This window comes from Cibotium barometz, unplaced genomic scaffold (assembly GCF_041138505.1).
Source record: "Cibotium barometz isolate CiBa-2024 unplaced genomic scaffold, ASM4113850v1 ctg505, whole genome shotgun sequence".
Taxonomy (NCBI): Eukaryota; Viridiplantae; Streptophyta; class Polypodiopsida; order Cyatheales; family Cibotiaceae; genus Cibotium; species Cibotium barometz.
Window position 1 is genome coordinate 242,475 of NW_028229450.1, and position 15,753 is coordinate 258,227.

Consider the following 15,753-nt stretch of genomic DNA (forward strand, 5'->3'; position numbering starts at 1 on the left):
AGGAGAGTTTTTTTGCATCAAAAGTAAACTTCTTGGAGGAACTGGCCCTTCCATCTTGAACTATACTTTATGAAATTTTCACTATGCATTAGTCTTGTGGTATGGGACATAAGATTAATCCTATGTAAAGGATCCCAATGCATACTTATCTCTAGATTTATGTGGAATAATTTCTTATGGTATGGGACAGTAGAATTTATTACACATAGAAGTCCTTTTAATACAATGCTTATTTGTCTTATAACTAGAGAAGATACTCAAATTTATATATTCTAAGATAATGATCTCCTTTTCTCATAATAAGTAAACACACAACTAAGGCTAGCTGCTTATCTAGGCAAGAGGGATGTTACATAATGTCCACCCTTTAGTTGAATGGAGATACCCAGACAACACTAGTGTGCCATCCAAGTGAATTGGTATCGTGGTGGTGGCCCAGTATGGTCTTCTTTGTGTCTTGAGAGAGATTGAGAGAAAGAGGCATTCTAGCATTGTGCCTCTTCTATGCTTGTATGATTCATGCTTGTGTGGGTGAGTGAGAGAGAGTGATTGCCTTATGCGACGGTGTGAGCGACTCTACCGGTGATAGTATGGAGGTGGAGCTTGGAGGTTTGGAGCTTAACAAGTGAGCTTAGAGGCCTCAAGGGACTCAAGTTAGAAGCATTGGTAAGTGCCCTATGATGGTTGTGATCTATTGCTCATCCTTTAGGTGAATGCATTGAGTTCCCTCTTGGAGGTGTGGTAGCCCATAACATTTTTGGCACCACTGTCGGGGAAACACCTTTGTTTCTTCCTTCCTCTTAGAGTTTTAGCTCCCATTGCATAAGATTCATGATTGCCCTTGCATTCTAGTAGTGCATTGTGTAGAAAATGAATGGATAAGATTTGTGTGGAAGTAAGAAATCGTGTGAAATTGGTTGTGGTTGTTGTGTACGTGTGTGGTGGAGTGGTCTTAGAATAGAGTTTCACTGTTTTTTCTAATTAATTTTGATATTTGCATCATTGAAAGCATCAACATGAATGAGCAGGTTGGTGTTCTATTTTCTTCTTTTCCAAAAATTCACAAAAATCAAAAAAATAAGGAGCCATTGATTGTGCCTTAAACTTGTATTCCACTCCTTAGATGTGGCACAATCATTTTGGGAACGGTTGGATAAGTATTTGCACCCAAAATCATAATAGTCAATGCAAAAAGTTTCCACATGGAACTGCAGAAAAACATTCACATTGTGAACCGTTTTTTGTTGCAACTTCACACCACCGCAAACCACTCCTGACATCAACGCCATAATTAACGTCGTAAATCACAGAATTGCCTTGTCAAAAATAGGTAACCTTATCCTAAGACCTCTGACGCCATGAGGTCTGACAAGATTAAGAATCGTGAAAGTGCAAAAATTTGTTCACGCCGTCGTGAACTTTTTCTGAACGCTTCACAGTGTGAACCAATTTGTTTACAACGTGAGCCAATTAGAAGACCTTCACGGCGTGAACCCTTTTTTGTTCATGACGCAAAATTTTTCTTGCAAACTCACGGTTTAGTCCAATCCAACACATAGTCAGACTAAGGCTATGAAGGTCGGGAAAGAAGGGATGCCTACAACAAGGACAAGTGGTTCTAACCCTAAGAGGAAAAATTTTTGAACACGTGAAAGTGCAGAAAAATGTTCACAACGTGAACTGTTTTCTAACACTTCACGCCGTGAACACTATTCTGCAATCTCGCGGCCTTAGAAACAGATCAACAGAATCTATTTCAAAACAAAATTGGGGCATCAAAGTAACTTATCAAATCATACATACATGCACTTAAGATCTGGAAAGCTCATAGGAGACGATCTTACACCTAACAATAGTGCATGGAATCACCCAGGATCTTCCTATCAAAAAAGTGTGGGCTCAGGTCAGCGTTGAAACTAGTAGTGAAGATTCCAAGAGGAAGAAGGGTTGAGGTAATCTGGGTTTGGGGAAAAGGATAAACCAGCCTCCCCAACCAGGTCTAGTGGTATCATTGATATCGCCCGGGGATTTTTTAGTCTCCAAACCAGTCATGATGAAGAAGCGCAATTTGTAGGCATGGGTCCGTCAACCAGCGCTGGACTTGGTCCAAGACAAGAAGTGCCCATCCAAATGTCAAATTCAAGGCTGTCAAACATCGGCACCCCCCAAATGAGACAGGACATGGAAAGTGCAACGAGGATGGGTCAAGTATTCTTCCCCACCTCAGAGGAAGTAGAGTTAGATCTCAGAAGGAGCGAGGTGGAACGATAGCATGAGAGTTGAGCTTAAGGAAACAAGAACTCGATACTCGAAGGGTGAGAACTGAGCAAAAGGAGATGAGAAGCTTAAACCTACTCCAATCATGGGGTAAGGAGCCGGAATTAGTTGTGGGAATCATAGTGAGGGAGAAATCCCAAACTTAGAACCCATAAATGAGGAGCCCAGAGTTGAGGAAGGGTTTGTAACCCTAGAAGCAAAGGATAACCTAGCAAGAGTGGCAGGCAAAGTGGAGGACCATTTGTACACCAAAAAAGACATTGAGCAGATGATCAATCATCCTACATTCCTACAGGACATGAAACTCTTAATTCTGCAAAGGTGTACAGAGGCAACTAATGATGAGCCACTCCAAGGTACAGTGGTGGCAGGACCATCCTATGGACCAGAGATACCTAGAAGAGCCAACACACGAAGAGGACGAGGTCTAGGAAGGGGTGAACAATTCCTCAAAGACCAAGGAAGGATCTAACCATTGACCTCAATGTAGCCACAAGGACAGATCTGCTAAATATAACGGCAGACATGGGCCGAGGAATGGTCAAAGAACTAGGCACTGCTGTAGAATCTTGACCTTCCGAGATGAAGCAACATATCATTTCCAAACTCGTCCAAAAGTTCTCTGGGGAGGACCGATATCCTATCCAACATGTAGAGATTTTTGAATCCACATGTGAAACCCGTGGGCCTATCAGTGATGTGACAATGATTCATGCTTTCTCACTTACCTTGGAAGGGAAAGTGCATCAGTGGTTCCAAACCCGAGGATAAGGTTAACTTCACATGACTCAAGAATGTGTTTGTGCCCTGCTTTGCAAGAAGTGGTAACAGATGGAGCCATGTGGCACAATTGCATAATATCAAACAAAAGGAAATGGAGTTGATGAGAGACTATGTGTCTCGACTTAAGAACTTAAATTCAAGGTGCAAACTATGGGAGAGGTTAACTGCAATCAATTTAATTGATAATCAATTATTGCCTTGCTTTCCAGAGAGGGGTTAGAGACAAAAAGATGCATGATTATCTGTACTAGCCCGACTAGCTACTCTTGATGCATGTTGCAAACTGGCAATTGAATATGAAGATAATATGCTGGAATTGTCGCAAACCAAAAGATGTCAGAACATCTTCATCTTCTCGTGTCTCGAGTCACCAAGAAATTGGAACTCAGAGCAAGCAAGTCAGAAACATGACTGTGGACGAGCTCAATAATGCAATACTAGAGAAATTGAAGGTAAAGGAGGGAAGAGAAACATCTGGGCATGGGCATAACTATCTTTACCCCTATAGGGAATTGGTGTGGTGCTCTATGTGCAGATTGAATCACACTACCATCGAATGTCTACAATTAAGAGCAAGGCCATTACTCTATTATATGCACACCATGTAAAATTAGAGAATCATGACACTTCAATGTGCAGATATCCAAGATTCTAAAATGTTATACAACTACCACCACTTAGAGCTCCATTGGCTTTACCAGCGCCACTTGGACATATCACTATTGCTGCAAGACAACCCAACTCTTCCTACTTACCTAGGGGGATGTTTCGGGTACAATACGCTTCACCTCTGCCACCACCAGTTCTACCACCACAACCACCGCAGGCTAAAATCAACCAAGTATTGATTGAAGAGCCATCAGAAGATGTTGATGTGGTACGGGAAGTAGGACTTAGTGGAGAGTACTATAAGGAAACTCCGGGGGTCACGTCTGAATTCTATGTCCTATAGAATAACACGCCAGTACACCTGTGTTTCAAACCATAGTACAATGGAAGGGCAAGGACATGAACTCAAACATGATGAGAGGACCCGCTACAATGTTTTGGCTGCAATGGCCCGCATCAAATCGCTGAGTGCCCAAATAAGAATATGGTTCATATGCACCAACCCCAACAAGTGATTGCTACACCCAATGACATGCTAGTACTCACTCGCAGTAAATGTGGTATTGATCATTTGATCAAGGCTTGTTCATACCACGCAAGTGGTTCAACTTCCACTACTAATCAGGCCACCATCAGAACCGTTAGTGTGTAGCCTGAAAATATCACACTACTCAATGTCTTGACACGAGCCCAAGCTCAATCATCAGGAGACAAGGGGGAAAGAACCGAGCAGATTTGACTATTTCTAGAACTGGCCATAGGAGAAGAGTGAAAAAAGTGGGTAAGGGTGACACAAGGGTCACAATCCAAGATGGATCCGAAGAAGATACGATTGACACCGGATCCACCGAATTGAGAGAAGAGGGGGATCAAAGGACCAACCACAAAGGGCCAGACCTAGAGGAGCAAAGGGAGCAACCAACAACTCCTAAAGAAGTCCGTGAGTACCCCAATGCCGATCTCCAAAGAACCCAAAGACATAGGAAGTCTCGCGGCTATACTGTCCACAACTGTATAAATGCCATCAGGGCAACTATTACGCAATTCACCAACCCTATGGATGGACTAGAAGAATGGGTAGAAGGTGGACTAAAGCTGCTGATACTATAGAGGAGGTTCTGCCACCTCTGGCGGTAGAAAGAACCTTAAGACACACAAGGAAAACCCGATTTGTTAAGATACTAGTTAATCAACTGGGATGTTATTATAAAAGCGACGACACAAATGCTACAATCCCAATTCATCATAATAGGTACAACCAAGCACTGGCTATCCTGGATGGTAGGGCGGGGGTTAGCATCATCACAAAATGTTGCTAGGAGAATTGGGGAAAACCCGATCTAAAAAAGGCAAATCTAATCATTAAAATGGTTGACGGGACATCTTCAAGGCCCATTGGGGACTTCTAGAGAATGTGAAACTGAAACTCTTTACGTTTCACTACCATCAAACATTTGTGGTCATGGGCTTCATGCGCTAATCGGACTCATATGACATAATATTGGGGAGACCCTACATGAGGGAATCCAAATTGGTGCATCATTGGGCATTAGAGCATGTGTATGTGCGTAGGGATTTACAAATTTTAAAGATGGATTTGAGAACATGGAAAGCACATCCCATGGAAGGGCAATTATTTGGTAATGATTTGGTCACAATGGAATGGGCCACATCTGTAGAAATATGCCAACCCTCAGTGGGGAATTCCAAGGAAGAAGAATTTGAAGTGAGGTTCCATGAAACTATAGTTTCATGAAGTGAGGTTCCATGAAACTAGAGTTTCGTGAAGTGAGGTTTCATTTTGAAACTATAGTTTTGTGAAGTGAGGTTCCATGAGACTATAGGTGTGGTAGTCCCGTAAAATGAGGTTCCGTGGAACATCAGTTATGTGAAGGTGCATAATCTTTTATTGTATCAGTTTTTCATTTTTTGTTTGTTATTATATACAGACTATGTGCATGCAAGTGATGATACCGCAAGGAAATTTGCAGAGAATAACTATGAATCAGGTGTTATTTATGTACAATATATTGATCATACACATGAAAATCAAAAATAAAAAAGGAAAAAGAATACGAAAAGGAAATGGACCAAGCTCCCACCTCGATAGATGACAGTCAATTATAGCACAAAAATCTAGGAAGAAGGACGATGCACAACGATCATAAGAAGGAGCGCAAGCATTAGGAAGTGAATGGGGTCTTCTTGGGCCCTTTAATTTGCCCCAGCCTAATCAAGGTGATTAAGGAATAGCCAAATGTGGGGGGTTGCCATGTGGACTGAAATGTTGGGTTTTTAAGAGAGGTGTAAGAGTGGTCAAAGGGTGCACTTTTTCCCCCAAAAAGGGGAGGGGGGGTGCAATTTTACAATTTTCGAACCTCCATAACTTCTACATACAAGCTCCGATTTGAGCGGAGATTATAGATCCGTGATCTACGCATCAAGAGCTTTCCATAGATATGTTACATGATATGGTTTTATCTGCTAGATTTTAAATTCCATTTTCCCCCCAAAATTCAAATTCGAATAAAGTAGCCGTTTTGAAGCTTCTAATTAGAAAACGTTTCTTCTTAAGAGAAAAGGTTTGACTCCCTTAAACTGCTAAATAAAAGGGCCCAAGAAGCCTTCCATTGAGGTCCTAATGTGAGAAGCGATGGACACATGATGTAAGATGATAAGAAAGGAAAGAAATTTGATTTTATAATGCAGCCATTGGACAGGGTAGCTACCTTAATGAAGAAGACCATGTGGTGTCTTTTGATTGGCCCGTGAGAGAAATGACCGTATGATGTGAACCTTTGTGAACTAGTTCATGGTGTGAACCTTTTAGTGTTGGCTCACGTCATGAACTTTTTTGAACCCATTGACGGCATGAACATTTTTTAATCAATTCACGGCGTGAACATTTTTGAATCAGTTCACGGCATGAACATTTTTGGATTAGTTCATGGCGTGAACTTATTTGGATTATGAATGCGTAAGATTGATACCGTCTATTTTTTTTCTTCATGCTCAGTCATTCAAACATGCACATAATGAGTGAATGATACCCAGCTTACCTTGTAACCATTGTGAAACAATTGGATACCTTCATTTTTTATTGCCACGAAAACCAAGGTGACACCTTGGCTGTTGATGCAGTCGGTTCAGCTCCGTGTGGGAGTTTTTGATTCTTCCTTCCACCCAACTGAGCAATGTTGTTACTGGGTCCTGTGGTGGAGGGCTTTTATCTGTGTCCCTTTGCTGAACTTCTTTGTTTCTACCTATAGGTTCCCTATTCAGTTTTGTGATGACCAAAGTGGTTACTGACATTGCTTTGGGAATTCCCAACCCATTTTGTTGAGTTGTCTTTTTCCTCCACACCAAGGTTGGCGAGGTTCCCGTGTGCATTGGGAGTTGATGCTGTATGTATTTACTAGTCTTTCCTTTATTACTCGTCTTTCCTTTATTACTGGAACTGCTTGTGGTGTGGGCGGTGGTAGCTCCAATATCAATTTGACATTGCTATCATCCGTGGAGATATCGTTCTTTGAGACAATGTGTCCCAATATCACACCATGTTTGACCCAAAACTAACACTTTAAATCGACATTGCTCTTGAACACTTTCCTTAAGCAAGCCAGATGATCCACCCATCGAGAGTGTGCACACAGACCATCAATGAATACCTCCAACCACTACTGTAAGTAGTCTTTGAAGGCTATGCACATCAATCATTGGAATGTTACTAGGGCATTTGTGAGACCGAAGTGGTGAGACCCCGAAGGGCATAACCTTGTATGCAAATTTCCCCCACATTTTGAAAGCTGTCTTATGTTGGTCTTCTGGTGCTATGGACACCTGATTATAGCCGGAGAATCCAGTCAAGAAGCTGTAAGCTTCTTCACGAGCCACTCTCTCCAAAACATGTTTTGTATAGGGTAGTGGGGATAATGGTCTTTCCTAGTAGCTACGTTGACCTTTTTAAGATCAACACATACCCTAAGTTTTTCATTCTTTTTTGGCACTATTACGATTGGTGATAACCAATCCGTATGTTCTATCTCATAAATAAAATATGCAGCTAATGAGCTTGTCTATTTCCTCCTTTACAATTTTTGCATACTTAGGATTCATCTGGTATGGTTTTTTCCTAGTTGTCCTTGACCCTTTCATGATTGGAATCGTATGTTGCACTACCTCAAGTGGTATCCCCTTCATCTCCTTGTAATTCTAGGTAAAACAGTCCTTAAATTCCTTAAGGAGGGCAACGAGCTCATCTTCTTCAGCCAAAGTCAAGTCCTTAGCAATGTATATGAGTCTGGCTTTCTCCCCTGGTCCCGCAATATCAACTTCATTGACTTCTATTGGGCCATCGTATGATGTGGACAACCCATCCTCCTTAACCCTTGTTGTCGCCATTAGTCAGATCACTTTCCGCTCGTCACACAAGAGTGTAGGTTTTGAAGTGGTCGGGTACTAAGAGCAAGTCTAGTTTGTCCTCATTTTCAATTTTTTGTTTTAGTCATGATCTTTCTAGCCTCACGTTCTGCTTCTGCCAAAGCTTTATTGCATTTTTGATGCCCAGCTTTTGTAAGCTTAGGTGTTTCTAGCTCTTGAAGGGTGACTCTCTCCTTGTGTCTTTCTTCCAGTAATATCTTACTCAACTCCTCACCCCAATCCTTAGAAAACTCATCGTGTACCTTAGTGGCCTCAAGGTATCTCAGTAATGGGGAATTTGTGGGTTTTCCTTGTGTCTTTCTTCCAGTAATATCTTACTCAACTCCTCACCCCAATCCTTAGAAAACTCATCGTGTACCTTAGTGGCCTCAAGGTATCTCAGTAATGAACCTCACTTCACGGAACCTAACTTCACAAAACACTCACTTCACGAAACTGTAGTTTCACAAAACCTCACTTCACGGAACCTGATTTCATAGAACCTGAGTTCACGTTACCACTTTTCACACGGGACAAATTTTCATGACCTTGTAGGTTCACAAAACTGCTCAGACCCTGCACCTTCATGCCATAGCTTTCACTTGTCCATTAATGCACCTTGTGATTACTCCTACACACTAACACATTTCTCATTTCAACTAACCGGTTACGTATTAACCAAAAAAAAGGGAAATGGTACCTGTCCCACTAATCGGGAGATTGATGTGTTGTTCATGTAAAGATGTTGGCGTCGAAATCAAAAGCTATAGAGACCCTAGCTGCCACTCAAGCCAGCGCTACAGGCTCCCTAGCAAGTCAGAAAAAGAAACCAGTGCAAGTCCCTAAGCTGAATTTTTTGGGCCCATATGCCCAAGCCTTCCATGGGGCCAGCAACAAAGAAGCCCTTACGGCCCATGGAAAAGTCACACTACATTACCGCAGCCCAAAGTGCCTCCAAGTTCTGGAAGAGGCAGAAGTCAATGTGAAGCTAGAAAAGGTAGGCTTGGGAAGAATGGTGCAAATACTCCCAACAATAAGCATCGAAACAGAGCTCTGCGCGCCGAATACATAAAGACCTATGATAAAGGCACCAAATGGGGCACTATCAAGAAGGCTGACGGCACTACAAAGCGGCTCCTGATCATGGAAGAACTCATACATGACGCTCTATAGCTCCAGCCAGTAGTCAAAGTCCATGCCCACACATTCGACAAAATGCCTCTGGACGCAATGCTAAAGAAGAGTTCTTATAACTCCAATGGGGTTGAGTACAAGAACATCCGGGATGAGGCTACAAAGAAAGCTTATAGGGCCATGTCATTGATGATGCAGGTCAAGCCGATGGATAGATACAACAGGATGCCTTTGAACAAAAATGCAAAGGTACATGAAGAGAAGGAGGAGGATTGGGCCTTACTATATTCATAGAGATATGGAGAGATATCTAAAGGCTCACCAGTCTAAAATTTGTAACCCATACCTGCTAACCCAAGTTCTTAATCATGTGGCAAAAGGCCTCTCCTAGAGTTCGAACCAGCGGAGCACCTGCAAACTGGCACTACTGCTTGCGAGAGTAACCAACACTGACGCTGATGAAATACAAGAGGGGCAAGCTATCTTAATGGAGACCTAGGCAATTATGAAGGAGATAAAGAAAGGGAGAGAGAAGAAGACAGAAAAGAAAATGAGGGGGATCATCCCAGACATAGCTACAAAATCACAAAGATTAGAGGCAGAGGTGGCATAGGAAATCAGAACATACCAAGAAGCATTGCAAGAAACCACAATCAGCCAAGCCACACAAGAGCCCATGCAACAAGTTACTCCCTTGACCAGCCTGACACAGCTGATATTCTCACGGACCTATCCCCACTTAAGGTTCAGCTCTGGCAGACACACCGACAGAGATAGCGCTCGAACAAGCAACATCAGTACTGATACAGGCTGAGGAAATACAAGGCATTGAGGCGGCAATGACTCAAGTGCGTGAACCACCAGCCCATAATGATGCAAGAAAAAGACCAAGAAGTGCAGAACCATCAAGCCCAAGTAAAAGAAGGCAGTTGGAAGATGAGGAAAGAATACCCCAACTCACCTCCCTATAAAAAGTTGACTATCAACAATTCATGCAAGAAACAATGGAAGGTTTGGATGAGTTGTTGAACCAACCACCACAGGCTGGACTTGAAGAAGGTGTCCAGCACAAGTGCCCTTCGGAAGTAGGAACAAAAGGTTTGGCGTTACCACCTCCTCACAACACACATGCTCCATGTGTTAAAATTACAGCAATGTGATGAGCTATGGTGGATCAAATACTAGAATCAACATCATTAACAAAGTGATTAGATAATAATTAAGATATAATTAGTGAGTAATTAACTAATAGCTTAATGTAGGCATGGATAATTAGTGAGTAATTAACTAATAGCTTAATGTAGGCATGGATAATCCAAAACCAGCAAATTCTCATTAGGCCAATGCCTCAATTTATAGAGTTTATATCCAAGCATCTAATCCCATTGATTTTTCCTTGATTCACTCCACCTCTCCCAGAATCTTTTGCTTGATTCTCTCCACCTCTTCACTTTTCCTAGAATATCTCCCAGAATATCTCCACACTTCCTAAATCTTCTCATGCTACCCTTTATTCTCTCCCAATAGATTCTTCTCACCTTTTCACAGGTTCTTTCACATTTACACATTCTCTTTTACAGTCTCTAACCAAGGGCTTGTTCCTGCACACACCCTATTCGATAGCCTGCGACCAGTGCCTCAAGTCCCTAAACTCATAGTCCTTGACACTCTCTCTCTCTCTCTATGTGTCCAAGGCTACTATAAGTGCCCGCGACCTTGACTAAAGTGCTCACACATACATCTACCACGTGGCCTACATCATCGGTGGCTCAGAGGTGATTTTACTTTGTTGGGGCAGGTTACATTGGGTTGTGGAGTCTCTCTCTCTCTCTCTCTCTCTCAGAGAGTTTCACATGGCTCCTCACTCTTTGGAGCCTCACGTCTTCTCTTGTCTTCAGTCTTCTTCTCGTGGTAGCTTCTCTTCATACGTCCATGTCTTCCTCTTCTTTCAGTCTTCTTGTGGCAGCTTCTCTTCTCGTGTCCATGTCTTCCTTCAATGCTTCCTCTAGATCTTCTTCTCGGTGTGGATCCTCTTCTTGGAAAGAGATGTTCTTCTTCTTTCATGGCTAGGGCCATGAGCTTGTCCGTCAGGTCTTCTTGCTCCATGTGAGCAACATGTTTAAATGTTTTGCTGACAGTTCTTTTGGGATTTTGATGTTTATCTTGTATCATTATGCAATGCAAACCCAAATCTATGTGGGAGGTCTTACCTCTTGCCTTATTCTGGACAAGGGGCAGTGTCTGATCCCATTTTTACACTGATGTAATGTGCCCAATACATAATGCATATAGCATTCATTCTTATGCACATTTCAAACGCAACTCTAGCTGTGAATAATCTTGAATTTGAGTGAGATTTGCAGGCATTAACCAAGGGTTAAATGCAAAATGATGATTATCACAAATTTATCAGCACAATTTTATAAGAAATTACATTAAATCAAGGGTAACCGATTTGTACGGAATGGTTGGAGTATCAAACCAACTCCGAATTGTAATCTGAAGTTATAGGGATCTGTATCAAATACCTAATGGTTGATTTGAACCCTCAATTGCACCAAAATACAGTGATTAGTACTTTTTAATCATTGATTAGCAAATTAATCCTCTGTTTTGTGTGCAAAAAATAGAGTATGCGGGGAGTCCAGATCTGGGGCCTTAGACTTCAAATGAGCTCAAATGCTTTCAAGACCATCAATAGCAATGACTCTAGTAGAGGATTAAGCCAAGAAACACAAGATTGACCAAATATTGAATGCTTAATCTATGTTTTACCAAAGTCACTTGTTGCAGATTTGATGAAGAGCTTGGATCTCACTATAGACTTAATCAAATCAAATTCTGACTTCACCAGCTTGTAGAGCATGCTTGAAAACCCTTGGAGCTAAGAGGAATTAGAGCAATATGATTTCATGAAGTAGAAAATGTAGATTTCCTCCAAAAAACGATGCCTGCTAAAATCGCGATTTCTCCTGCGTCCGATGGTGGTTTGCTACGTTGTTTCGACTAGCTAGAGCACAAGGATGTTGGCTATCTATGGCTAGAAGCAATGGGCCTAATTTGATGTGTGCAAGGAGCTAGAGCTCCTCCACCAGCTGGGGGTACAGAGGTGAGTTGAAAAATAACTAAAAAATTGATTAATTTCTAATTATCTACTAATCTTAATTAACTAGATAATGGGCTCATAAACTTAATGAATTCTAGGCATGGCTCTGATACCATGTTAAAATTACAGTGATGAGCTATGGTGGATCAAATACTAGAATCAACATCATTAACAAAGCGATTAGTTAATAATTAAGACCTAATTAGTGAGTAATTAGCTAATAGCTAAATGTAGGCATGGATAATCAAAAACCAGCAAATTCTCATTAGGCCAATGCCTCAATTTATAGAGTTTACATCCAAGCATCTAATCCCACTGATTTCTCCTTCATTCACTCCACCTCTCCCACCACAATATCTCCACCTCTTTTGCTTGATTCTCTCCACCGAGTCTTCACTTTCCCCAGAATATCTCCACACTTCCTAAATCTTCTCATACTACCCTTTATTCTCTCCCAGTAGTTTTTTCTCACCTTTTCACAGGTTCTTTCACATTTACACATTCTCTTTTACAGCCTCTAACCAAGGGCTTGTTCCCGCACACACCCTATTCACTTGTATATTTCAACACCATGATCGTAACGCAGCCCTTTGGAAGCAAGTTAAACGAGTCAAACACACAAGTGCAAACCATTATGAATTTTTTGGACCCAAAAAGGGCCTCCTAAGGATTCCTAATTTTAAGGGATTAGAGCTTAAAAAGCTAGGCTTAAGGGAGACAAAGGCTATGATGACCCCTATTTTTTACCTTGCCACATTAGCCATACACCCCTAGTTTCACTTTTTAAAGGGAATATTCTCATACTCTCTCTCTTACTTTTTGACTTTTCTCATACTTTCTCTCTTACTTTTTGAATTTTTTATCTTCACTCTCTACTGCAAATTGAATCTTTCTTGTCAGTTTGAAATATTCTTTCTCATTAACTCCTACTATATCTCCGCAAAGCATTCTCGTATTTAGGTGGGCCCCAAAAAGTAAATTTTTTTATTTTTTAAATTTTTTACATTTTGAGGTGGAAAAAACACCACCCAATCAATATGTATGATGAAAATAATTTTTTCCCTCCAAAAAGCTTGTAATTCAAGGGTCACGTCAGAAGCCTGTCAGGAGCCAGTACATCCATAACTAACTGTCAAGTCCACACCACAACTCCATAAACAAAACTAACTGTCAGGAACTACTACATCCATGAGATCCCAAAATTGTGGGGACCCCAAAAATTATTATTTTTTAAATTTTCTCATAAATGTAATTTATTGATGAAAAACTCCATGAATATCAAAAATATCATTTTCTACTTAGAAAAATGGATTTGTGTTAAACCTCCAACAACAAACCTCCAAAAGCAAAGTTTTAATAGCCTCTCTCTCTCTCTCTCTCTCCCTCCCTCTGAGGATCTCTCTGCTTTAGCTTCTTCCTCTGCTTAGCTATGGAGCCTTTGCAAGCTATGTGTGTAGCCCCTTGTGAAGCTAGAAAACGGAAGGTTGATTTACACATTCGTATTCCTGAAGAGTATGGCAGCTCTAAAAAAATCCATCCTACTAATGCACAATCTGTCCAAGCTCGTAGGATAGCTAAGGAGAAAAATGTAGATCTTTGGGTTGATGGGCGTCTTTATCCAATTGACCCTCCATTAAGAGCAAACCCTCCTTTCCGCGATTTATCATCTTTTATGCAATTTGTTGGTGAAAGGAGAGCTTGTCTTATTAGGATATTGTAAAAGATTGACTACAAGTGGAGCTTGGCAAACTCATATTCTCCAATCTCAATTACAAGCATCACAATTCACCGTTTTACAATGTCAAGAAGGACTTAAAACATCATTAGATAAAATGAAAGAGATCCTCACAGAGAATGTGGAGAAGGATGCAAAGATTCAAAGGGGCTAGAGGAACTTATCAAACGACTCAAAGCAACACCAAATGGTGCTCGTCGTGAACACAAAGGCATTGGCTGGTATAGACTCTCTTGTGTTTAAAGGTGGAGCACGGAAGAAAAGGATTCGTACAACAAAGTAAGTAACATAAAATTTCATTATGCACTCAATGATTTAAACAAAATAATCATAATTTGTGTTTTGCTAGGAATTTTCTGCAAGAGGTGTGTGGTTCTAACGAAGAGGAATGGAAGGATTTGGTCAAAGCCATTTTGAATACCAAGGATATTCTCTCAATTATTACTGACCCTCATTGTCCTAAAATACGCCAAGCTATTGTCCAGCAATGTGGTGGTGAGTGAGATTACCACCTCCATCGATTCTTCATTAATTTAACATGCTTGTGATGCGGCTGGAATCAGCATGAAAGGGTACCAAGCAATCCGTTAGGTTGTAAAAGATGCATTTCTAAGAAGACAAGGAATCACTAGCACTTTATTTCCTACACTCAAGGTGATTCACAATGTCAAGCGTATCAATAATGATGATGTGCAGCGAGCTGTAGGACAGTTTTATCACGTTGAGGGCACACTAACATTAGACACAAGGTCGAGCAGAAAGAAAATCAAGATAACAAGTACAGAATTTCACTATGATGTTTACAATAACATCTTTGTTCATATTGAGAGACTACAACAAGCTATGGTGAAGTTCTATGGTCTTTCACCAGAAGGTAAGAACTTGCAATTGCTACTATTCATGTTTTTCAGTAGAAAATGAAGATGATTATTTTGTTTTGAATATTGTAAATTACCGTTTATTTACAGTTTTGGAGAGCACACTTTCATTTGTGCTTAAGCTAGATGAGTGCCAAATTATGAAAGGCCAGAAGCTGGAACGTATGAGCATTACGCTCATGAATGAGGCCATGATATGTGCATGGGAAAAGACTACCAAACCAAGTTTTAGCGCACAATTTGAGAAAGAGGTCTGGTGGCTTGGTGCATTTGAGGTACCGAAGGAGGCACATGAGGTATTGACATGGATGTTTGAAAGAACTCCCTGGATAACAGATGTAATCAAAAAGCAAATTGATGATCAACTTTTAGATGTAGAAAACATAGGAAAGTTCAAGGTGGATTGGCATCTTGGGGGAGATTTGAAGACAATTAAATGCATGATGGGTTGTGCTCAAGGTGCGACATCAAGATGGCCTTGTCCATACTGCAATGCTCAAATTGATATTCCTAGGCAGAAAAAGACAATTGGAAAAGGTATGCAGAAGGTTGGTTCTGTTGGGAGGAAGGATACCTCGAAAGGTCCCAAGAAAGGGAAGAAGCAACAGGAAGATGCAGTAGATCCAACTGAGTCAACTGATGATGAAGATGAGGAACAACCAAATGCAAGATGGGTGGAAGGTGTCATGTCTCCTGATATGCTAGGAGAACCAAACATGAATTTAAATTGGAGTCCCATCATTAATTTTCCACTTAAGAATATTCACTTTTGCACACTTCATGCATTCATGAGAATCTTCAATCGCCTCTCC